The following is an 11,221-nucleotide window of genomic DNA, read 5'->3' on the forward strand; positions in this document are numbered from 1 at the left end:
GCAGGATTGACTGAATAATCCAATCTGTTGCCTTGCTTCAGTAGAGGTGAAATAAACTATACTTTGCATCCTCATGGGGATGTTGACAATAGATAAAGTGTTCATCTGCATTAAATGTAACAACTCTTTGTGATTTCTCCTTTTTGGAAATATCTAAAACTTCTAAAGAAAACAATACAAACTGCTAAGCCATGCCAAAACAAAAGCTGTTATGGACAAAATGTTGTACTGTTGGGCAAAAGCACAAAATTGTCTTCAGTGGCACCTTTCCTCATAAGTCTCACTATCTTTATCATATTACTTGTCATGTGATTTCACCCTGCATTTTTTCTACTTTCCAAAGCAAGTGAAAACCAGTAACTTTTAATGGAAGGACCTTTGACGTGTCCATTCTTATGTTCTTCTACCTGTTCCCACTGTGAATTTACATAATTCTATTGAAATGAACCTGGTGAAGAGGTGTAGTGGGCTCTTCATATTTAAACACTCCTTTTCCCATTCTATATTCACAAAGGATTTGGTACAAAACTCGGGGAAGTTGATGGGAGTTTTGCATTCATTTGTATTGAGAGACGTGCTAGAGAATCTCATTCCAGTTCTGTAGCTTCCCTTTATTTTTTCTCTTTACCCTATTTCTTCTTTCAAAAAAAAAAAAAAAATTGGGATATTCTTGGTTGCTCCCATGTCTTTTCCATTTGCATCATGCATCCTTCCCAGCCCTTGTCACACACCTATCAAGGTGTGTCTGCAAAAGCTACCTGGCTTTCTTATTCTCATTCATAGTGAAATTTGCTTCTCCCACATACAGGACAAAGACAAATTATTTATGGAAATCTAATAGGATCAACTCTCCACTCTGGAGTTATGAGATACAGCCAAAGGAAAAATACAGGCACAACTTCTGGACCTGAACTGTTCTTGGGAACAACTGCATAAGCAGTACTGTGGCATTGTGCCAAAACTTCTTGGCTGTGCTGGATGCAGACTGACTCACAGGATCATCTTAGCTCTCTCTGTAACCACTGCACTGGTTGATCTGCAAACCAAATTGTCTTCCCCTGCATAATGGGGGATGACTCTTCCCTTTATCAAGCAAATTGTCGGTGTCATCTAAAAGGTTATTTGGGCAAAATGTTGAGGTTTTAACCTCAGATAAAGATATTTACAAATATCTTAACTCTGTCCTGGTTTGAGACTTCCATTTCTTTTAAAGAGAGACAAAATGGAGCATCATGTGAGAGCGACCCAGGTCATGGTGAAAGGAAGGCACCCCCAATTTCCTCAGCACTATGGCCACATGAAAAGCAGAAAAAGCCTTGGCTCTGCATATGCCCTGCTCAGCAATAACAAAAAAAATCTCTATATTATCAACCCTATGTTGATAAGAACAACATCTCAGCCACCTTTCTAAATAAAAGACAGAAGTAAGACAAGGCTCTAACTTAAATAGCTGTGGAGTTGTCAAGAATACTGTATGCTGCAGAAAGTCAAGGCAGTGGGCCTTGGGACTATTGTCTAATGGAAACAGACTGAGCATTGCTGTAGGCTGGAAAACTTCACTGGTAAGGGTTAAACTTCAGGAAGAAAGCTGCTCTCTAACTGTAATATATCATGAGATAAATCAGCTTTTAGGAAAAAGGATGTAGAACTAGTTGGCATTTGGGACTAAAATTGCTAGAAAGTTAAAAATTCTTCAAATACAATTTTTTTATTTAAACAGGTGAGTATATTAAATATACTTTACTAAATATGCATTTCAGAAGATCCAGCAGGTTACAAAACAATGGTACCTAGGAATTAGAACAGGGTACTTGCATTTTCACTCACTTGTAGTAATATAGAAATGATACATCTTCCAACCACCACCAGCAGATCTGAGCAGGAATCATTATGTGAAATGAATTCCCAGGCTTATATGTTATGTACATGTGCTGGTTTTGGCTGGGGTTGATGTAATCTTCTTAACAGTGGCTGCTGTGGGGTTGTGTTTAGATTTGTGATGAGCACAAAGTTGATAATATAGAAATGTTTTTGTTATTCCTGAGCAGGGCTTGCAGAGAGCCAGGGCCTCTTCTGCTTTTCATATGGCCACAGTGGCAAGGAAACTGGGGGTGCCTGGGAGGCTGGGAGGAGACACAGCCAGCACAGGTGACCCAAACTAATAAAAGGGATATTCCAGACCATATGACATCATGCTCAGGATACAAAGCTGTGAGAAAGCAGGAAGAGGGGCATGTCGGTGTGATGATATTTGTTATTCCAAGTCACCATTGCACATGATTTAACCCTGCTCTCCTGGAGAAGGCTGAACACCTGCCTGCTCACAGGAAGCAGTGAATTGATCCTTGTTTTGCTTCACTTTTGTACAAAGCTTTCACTTTCCCTATTAAACTGTCTTTATCTCAATCCACGAGTGTTCTGGCTTTTACTTTGCTGATTCTCTCCCCACTCCTGCTAGTGGGAGAGTGAGTTAGGAGCTGCCTGATGTTTAGCTGCTGGCTAGGGTAAGCCACAATAATAGGTGTGCTGGTTTTGACTGAGATAGAGGTAATTTTCTTCACAGTAGCCAATATGAGGCTGTGTTTTGGATTTGTGCTAGAAACAATGTTGATAAGACAGGGATGTTTTAGTTACTGCTAGGCAGTCCTTACACAGTATTGAGGTGTTCTCTGCCTCTCACATCTCCTCCACCACAACAGTAGGAAGCCAGCCTGTATCACCATAATGATCCCTTCTGTTTTAAAAGCTCAGAATACTATACATAATCCCTGTAATTAATCTAGCTCCATAGGCTTCTGTTTATGTGTCAGTTATTTTGGCTATGTGTATCAGAAGAAATAACTGGTTGCACCCAGTCAGGGTTTATTGAAAGCAGGGAATTACTATTTGGAGCAAAGTCTGTTTCTAAAAAGCCTGCTGTATAAGCCTATGCTCATTGGAAACACTGAAGTTGATCTTGGTGACACATCCTATTTGCTGAAAGTTTACGGTAGATTGACTCATGCAGTTTTATGTTGTGCTCAGTTCAAAACACTTTTTTTTTTGGTTGAGTGGTAGCTGTTTCAGTGGTTACCTTTTGGTTTGATGGTTTGTTTTTAGAGGGCAGAGAAAGTTTACCCAAATTACGAGCAGTTGCCAGTATTGCCTGAAGAAAAATGTCATCTTGACATTGATTTCTTTAGGGAATGAATCATGCAGCTATATAACTTAGCAGCGCTGTCTGTCTAGATTTGTGATCTTTTTCTTTCTTTTAGTCCAAAGTTTGTCACTTGAAACAATGTGTGATGTCTCGTCTTAAGCATATTTATAGTTTTCCCCCTGTTTACCAACAGTTCTGTTCTGTGTGTCATTCGTGTCTGGCATATGCATCATTGCCAGTTCCATTTCAGTATAGAAACCCATAATTTCACTTTATATTTTGTGCATATGCATCATTTTTGTGGCTATGTTTTATCCATGATGGAGAATTACAAGGAGGCCTTCTTAATGATAGAAACCATAACGTGCCCCGAATATAGCACAGTATGGATAATTGCAGATGGGAGTTTAGAGGTATTTTTGGTTTTGACAATTAATGACTGCCTACATGAAGTTTTATTGAATTGCATCACATAAGAAACCACGAACAGAAAACCAATGACACATTCCTTTGGAGAGCTCCCTTGAGCTCATCTAATTCAAAGAAAATCGAAATGGACAAATCTTTAAATCAGCACAAACAGAAAACCTAAGTAATGAATACAGTTTGATGCAATTCTTTAGGTCAGCTCCTGTTCACTTGAAATTTTCCACTTACAAGGAAAGGACTGAGGAATCCTAGGAGCAGCAAGATTAAAGCAGCAGATGTTTCTAGTCTGGTTCTAATCTCATGTAATTAGAAAAACACGTAAATCATAACTTCTCACTGTCTCATCCCTGCTTTCTTTTTAAGATGAATAATTCCTTTCTTTCCTTGTTCTATTATTGTGGTTCCCTGTTACTTACTATTTATTAAGTGCTGATTGATGCAAATCTTCGGAGGTAAAAAGCCATAAAGTTTGCTCTGATATTCAGGGCCTCTAGTCAAAATAATCTCATCTCTTGCCTTTTGTTTCCTTGAAAAAGGGCAGCTCAGCATTCAGTTTCTGATTCCATTGCCTGCCTGCCCCTCCATGGAGCAGCTCTCACTGGACATGTGCCTGTCTGTATGGCAGAGCATGACAGCAGGTCATCACGTCTGAGGAAGTTGTCACTAAGCATTCAGTTACTGACTCATTCCCCACCACAAATTCTTCTTAAAATAAAACATGTGAATATCTTCCTAGTGATAATTGGCAGTAATTCACTTTCAGATTGATTAAGCCTAGAAATTATGATTTTTTAAATTACAATTGAAAATTAGCCAGTTCCAGCTGGGGAACTGGCAGAGGCAGCATTGAGCAGAATGCAAGTCAAAATCTATTTCCAGTGCTCATCTGTACCCTTGTGAAATTGTCTTCCCACCTCTGTGAGCAGGCACTGAGCCATCCTGCTGCATGGGCACAAGGATGGGCAGCCAAGCCATTGTGTGCCCACACTGACTGTGGGCAGGAAGGGCACAAATCCAAGCCCAGGAATATGCATGCAACAGCATGGCTGGAGTGTAAGCACACATTCAACAGTAAATGAACCGTATCAACAGCATGAAGCTGGTATCAGCCAAACAGCCTCCTTCTCTCAGTGAAGTCATTTTCATTGCCAAGGGATCAAGACATACACTGCACCAGAAAAGAAAAGAGGTGAAGAAGGAGAAGAGCAGTCAGATTTTTGTGATGGGTTGTACATTCATGCTCTCCCTGCTCTTTTCACAGCCTTTTTGCTTTTGATTAAATTGTTGGTCTTTGCAAAGAGAGCGACTGATCTGTGGTGCAGCACTGTGGATGCTTTGCATGGCAAACCTCTTCTGTGCTGTAAAGCCGAGGACCAGTTAATGACAGGTAATCTCTTACCATTAACCCAACTGCTCATAAATTCAGGTTTATTCTTAACTAGTTCTGGTAAGAATTTAAGGATGTGCTTTTAACTGCCCAAGGAGTAAGACCTCTTTACTACAGAACAGTACAAGAACCTGCCAGGATCTACTCTTGGCTCCCAACTCGTGCTGCTCTGATCAAATTGCAAGCACCTAGCAGATAGTGGCAATTTCCTGCCCCTTCGACTGAAAGTGACCTTGAAACTTAGAAGAATAAAGCTGGAATCTCCAAAACACTTGGAGAAATGACAGTGCTACATAATGTTTTACTGATACTGTTGGACACAGTCCGAAACTGTCTTTGGAACTGATTTAATCTTACTGGTAAACTCATAAATTCTTTTGAGAGCTGTCATAAAATTCCATACATTAAACAAAACCATACCCCAGTTTTTGGTGATGAGAATTACTGTGACGATACTGTGAGAATTACTTTCTTCTGTATCTGTACTTATATTGCTGCAGCCAGAGAGCAGGTAGATTAAAAAGCAAAGCATCCAAGTAGGCATCACTTCCATGTGGGAATGAGGCAAGCAAAAATGTGAAGTCTAGGAGAATCCTGCCTCAGGGAAAAATGTAGAAAACTCTGTGGTTCTCAACAGTTTCCATCAATGACAAAGTCATTACCACTCAGAAATCTTTTTGTAAGCCCTGTAGCTCATTTTTTTTCCTTGCCAGAGGTGGCTCAGCAGTTATTCCAAGTTATGTGAATTCCTTCAAATTGGTGGAAATCACAGCAGTCCTTTTATCCAATCTGTGCTAGTACTGTACTTTATATATTAAAGCACTAGTAAACTAAAACCCAGGTATAATGACATTGTACACCTAAGCAAGTATCTACAATTCAGAGGCATGCATATGAATTGGGGAGTGGAATCCAGCCTTCCAGTTTCCAAATCACACGTCAAAATCTCCAGAGGTACGAGCAGTAATCATCACTAAGTAGGAAAGCCTTACATTTTTAAAATCTTTCTTCATTACACAAAACTTGAACTTGTAAAAAGACTTATTCATTAGCAGGTTAAAAAGAAACAAAAACCAAAAAACAAAAACAAAAACAAAAACAAAACAAACAAAGAACCAAACAACAAAAGAAAACAAAGGGCTTTCTGAGTACAAACTTGGTGAAGTTTTTTCCTTTAGGTTTGTTAGACTGTCATGTGAAAAATAAGCCACCACCTGCCTCCTTTACACTAGCAAACAGTCTGGCAGACAATAACTAGGAAGACGGGAGAATGAGGCTCAAAACTTTCTTTTTCTTGCCAGAAAGACACCCACACAGACATAAAACCAATGTTACAACACATTACACAACACTGTGCGTCCCCAAACAGCAGGGAAACAACTTAGGACATAAGATAAAGTTCACTGGGTAGGACAGATGTTTTGAGACACATTTGGTAGCAGAGTTCAGGCAATGACCAAGGCCAGGAGCCTCTGGGCTTGGAGGGAGGTTTCAAGCTTCCTCTGTTTTCCTGCTCTCTCATTTTCCTCATATCCCTGCCCTCCCTTTTAGTTGGATCTTGCTGGGCAGGTAGCTGCCTCCTGGTTTGTTGGAGTTTATTTTGCAGACTGCCAAAGGAAGAGCTAAAAGCTATTTGGCTCTAGCTCTCTTCAGAAGGTATGCAACAGAGTTTGAACTGAAAAGGAAGAAACAAAGAGAAATTAAAGGTTAACCTGTAACATGAGAAATGCCACACAGCAACTGAATTCTAGGACCAGGAGAGTAGGATCAAGTAGGACTGGTAGAGCTTGAGGTTTGAAGTTTTGTTGTTGCTCTGCATGATAAACAGGTTTCATATAAAATCCACAGAGCAGCACATCACCTATGTACCACTTAGTCATTTTAGGGTTTTCTCCTGGACGCAAGCCTAACATCTGCCATCTCCTGTGACTATGTCTGTCCCCATCACATCGCTTTTTCCAGAGCACTCCACACAGTTCATCACTTCATGGAAGGGTTTCAGAGAGTGCTGGAAAGCAAAGCTCAGTTTGCCCTAATCCATGGCTTTGTACAAGGTTGTGTCAGTTTGTGTTGCAATGTCAGCCACTTTTCTGTTCTCTTAAGAAGTGTTAAAGAAAGCAGAATCAACCTTTTTCAGTTTGTCATGGTGGGAAGTATATCTGTTTTCTTGGGGCAACTTGTGCACTGCTTTGCCACTAATCCATACTATAAACTTAGAAAGCAAACACAAAAGACTGCACGCCAGTGATATTTCAGTTCACAGCTGTGTGTCCAGGTCTGCTTCCAAATATAAATGATTTCATTAGCTATGCAATCCTCTGTTTAATTGGTTACATGATTTTTAATTTTTTAAGAAAGGAGCCTCAAACCAGGATGGGAAAGGTATAACTAGGCAGGACAGAAGAGTGATTCCAGGCAGAACATTATATTTGGTTCCTATTTCTGCAGCCCAAAATAACAACTCTCCAAAGAGCATCAGTGATGTTAAAATTCCAGAGTCAGAAATGAGCTCCATAGCTCAAGACATTATGTGATCTGTAGGAGGAAAGCAAAGAACTCTAAAAGACAGAAATGCCTGAGATAAGAATGTAAAAATCTGAGGCTGGGTACATGCTTATAATCTCTCATGTGTAAACAAACAGTTAAATTTATGTCAGGGAGCAGCATGTTTAGTTTTCTGAAGAAGACATGTTTCCCAGAAGGAATTACATAAATATTTATGAAAATTAAGCAGGAAATATTTTCCCAGGGTAGGATACTGTTCAGCACTGCATGGTCAGTAGAAGCTGGGGTTTATTTTGTCAGTCTTCCCCTGGAACTGAATCATTGCCCTCTTGTTTGCAAAAATCTGTTCTGACACAGGAAGAGGCTGCACTTAAATAAACACAATTACAAGCCACATTGAATATTTCATTTCTATCACATCTCTGACTACATATGTGAATGCCTTACATTTTTTGATAGCTTCTCTGAGTGATTGTATGGAAAACAATAGCAATAAGTATCTCTTAGACCTCTCTGAAAGACTGGTGTCATTATGTCGAAGGTGTCTTCAGCAGAACAGAAAGCCTGCAGGCTAATAGAGAAGCATTCTCAATCCAAGTGTTCACAATAGAAGTGTTTATAAAACATTCACTGTGAGCCAGGACATTCTTGCTAAGTGCAAAAGTTAGGAACAAAAAGTTGTAATGCAGTGCAACCTGAGTGAGCAGAAGTTACACACCATTGAGGTCTGTTTACCAGATAAGGTCCAGGGTTCAGTGCTGCACCTCATAAAGCATCCAGCAGCTCTCCAAATCTGTGGTCTGCAACCTGAGCTCCTTATGAGAGTTCAGTGCTGACCAGCTCTTCTGTTCTCCTGCCTCACAGCAGATATGTACAGCTGGAACCTGTGTCAGCTTTTCTGTTTAAGGGCTAAAAGCTGAGGGGAATAGGAGTGGGAAAGGAGAGGTAGGGGCATCCCAAGAAGGGGTTGTAAGCTCTAGTGCAGACCTAAGGTTTTCCAAAATTGCCATTCTTGTGTCAGACCAGAAAAGCCCACACCCATCCCTCAAGGCACCCAGCTCAACAGAGAGCCAAACTCATCATCAAGAAACCAGAGAGATAATAGCTGACAGTGGAGTGCAAATTTCCATACAGCTGAGGCTGATGAAGTCTCTCAAACATCCAACAAGATGTTGGATGATGATCTATAATCATTAGAGACCTACAGGTTCTGTTTACTAAACATAGAAGCCATAAGATTTTGAACAATTTTGGCCTTAGGTTGGTTGTTTTTGTCAGTTATTTTCAGGCATATCAAAATCTAGTCACTGCTTATATCTTAATCAGAAGAACAACAACTGGTGGAAACTGTGTTTACAGGCTTGAGTAGGCATTGCATGGCGGCAAAACCAAAACTGGCACTTTACAAAACAGCCTGGTATGACAGAATGAAACACTCCAAATCATCGTGACCCCTGACATGAGAAGAGAAACCATCTAGGATCCCAAAGCAAAGGAATATTACACCCTTTTTTTTTTTTTTTTTTTTTTTTAAATTCAGGTGCTCCCAGGTTTATTCAGTACAGTAAGGTACAGAAGGGGAATGTTCTCCTTAATGCTGAATTTGGGTCAGAAATGATGCCAGCAGGTTCTCAACACTTATGGCTGAATCAGCCCATGGTTACAAGCAGGATGTAGTAACCTGCAGGCCACCACAGGATCTGTGACTCTACAAATTATGAAAATTGGCTGTAGGTCTGGCCACCTTTTGATGAACAGTATTTCAGGATGTTGTATGTGCTCCTTACAGTCTGTTTACATTTAACTACTAACATCTGAAGAGAAAGCAAATGAAGGTTATGCAAATCTCCAAGGAAATTACTTGGACTCTAAATAGACTATGGACAAGACAAAGGTTACCTGACTAGTAATCATCTCAAAGAACAGAATCTTTCTGGATATTTTTGTGCCTTTTCAGGGTTTCCTTGTAAAATATTCATGCCCTTGGAAGCATTTGTTTTGTGACTTTTACATCTGGATGATGTGGCCTAGTTTGTTTTTCTTTCTTGCCTACAGTCATTTTTTAAGCCTGATTCAATGAGAATTAACATTCACAATAGGCACTCTGCTTCATTAAATCTCCATCAGCAATGAAGCTGCTTGAAGATTTTTCAGTGAAACTGGTTTGATAAATATTGATTTGCCAAAACCCAGGCTTTAGTGGTAGTACATCAGTTTTGATGGATTGCCTGTTAAGGCAGATTTTCTAGCTCCAGGACAGCATTCCTGATCCAACACATAGGAAGACATAACTGATTAGCACACACCCTTGTAATAAAGCAATATAACCTTAAGGCTGTACTGCAAGCACTAGTTTGAACTAGGCAGAGAAATAATTAAAACTTGGATCTCATACATTTTGAGTAAGTGTTTTCATTTACCAAGTTTTCAGATCCACTAAATCTAATTTTTCACAGTACTTTCAGGGGCCTTGTGACTGTCAGGGAACGTGGGGAGGGGGTGGGAGGTGGGGGCTGGGGAAGAGTAGAGTCTTGATTTATTTTCTAAAGTGGACTTAAAACATTTGTAAATGATCACACCACTGTCAGAAAAATGTTCCCTGCTTAGTCCTGGGTAGTAACTGAAGTAGTTAAACAAATTATTTCCTCTCTCATTTACACTTTACCCCTCTTTATCCCTGATAAATAACAAACAAGTCACTGTAAGTCTCTCAGTACCATGGAACAGATAGCATCATTCATGTCAGTTTGGCAACATTTGCCAAAATGCCTCCTCCAACACTAAGTGCACTAGCTTCCCACTCCTACACTCTCTATTCTTGCTCTTACATTGACCTTCTGCTCACAAAATGGAAAGTGAAGAGAAGAAAAAGTTAAATAAAACAAATTAACAGTGTATAAGTCAGAGGCACAGTGCCCAATGCAAATCACAGAGGAATAAGTTTATTTCTGGGATGACTCTACTCGACTATAATCTTGGCTTTGTCTTTCCTCCCCCTCTAGCTGTGTGTACCTGTTAGCCAGGCCACATTTGAGGGGGGATGTTAGATTGACAGAGACCACTATTTATTTCTGAAAAGCACTGTACACAGTTTAACAAGGGAAAAAAAAAGTGTTTTGGAAAGGGGGACAGTCTGTGAGCAGGCTAGAAAGAAAAAGGGAGAGAAGTATCTTGACCCTTCTTGGGACTTTGGCCACCATATTATCACAGATGAAATCCAGAAGTCAGACCCTTCCTTCAGACTTTAAGTAAAGGTATTCGCTTTTACATCAGTACTGCTACTTATTCTGTATGCCTAAAGGCTGAAACACAGGACTAGGGAACCAAATACTCTCTTAAATAATGAGGAAAGCCGCTCAAAAGCTATTAACATAAGAAATACATTTTTTCCTAAGATGGAAAGCAAACACATTCTCACACACTACATCGCTCAAAAGCCTAGTTCAGCTTTTTTAGTAGTGGTCTCATTGTGTGAGAAAACAGAAGTTAACAAAATTCCTGGAAATATTACAAATAGTCATCTCCCCTTTCTTTTCTGCCCGGCTACCTTGAACATCCTCCTATCCCTGGTAACTGTCTTCCCCTGAAGAGAAAGCTAGAGTTTTTTCTAGAAGGGATTGCACACAGGTAGGTATCTGTCATAGCTCTTTCCAAAAGGAAGGATGCATGCAACCTGTTCCTCCACCCAGAAGGCTTCCTACACTGGTTTCAGGATCCCAAAACCCAGCTGAACACCTGAAGGTTACCTCAGGATTCAAACC

This window comes from Lonchura striata, chromosome 2 (genome assembly GCF_050655825.1).
Source record: "Lonchura striata isolate lonStrDom1 chromosome 2, ASM5065582v1, whole genome shotgun sequence".
NCBI lineage: Eukaryota > Metazoa > Chordata > Aves > Passeriformes > Estrildidae > Lonchura > Lonchura striata.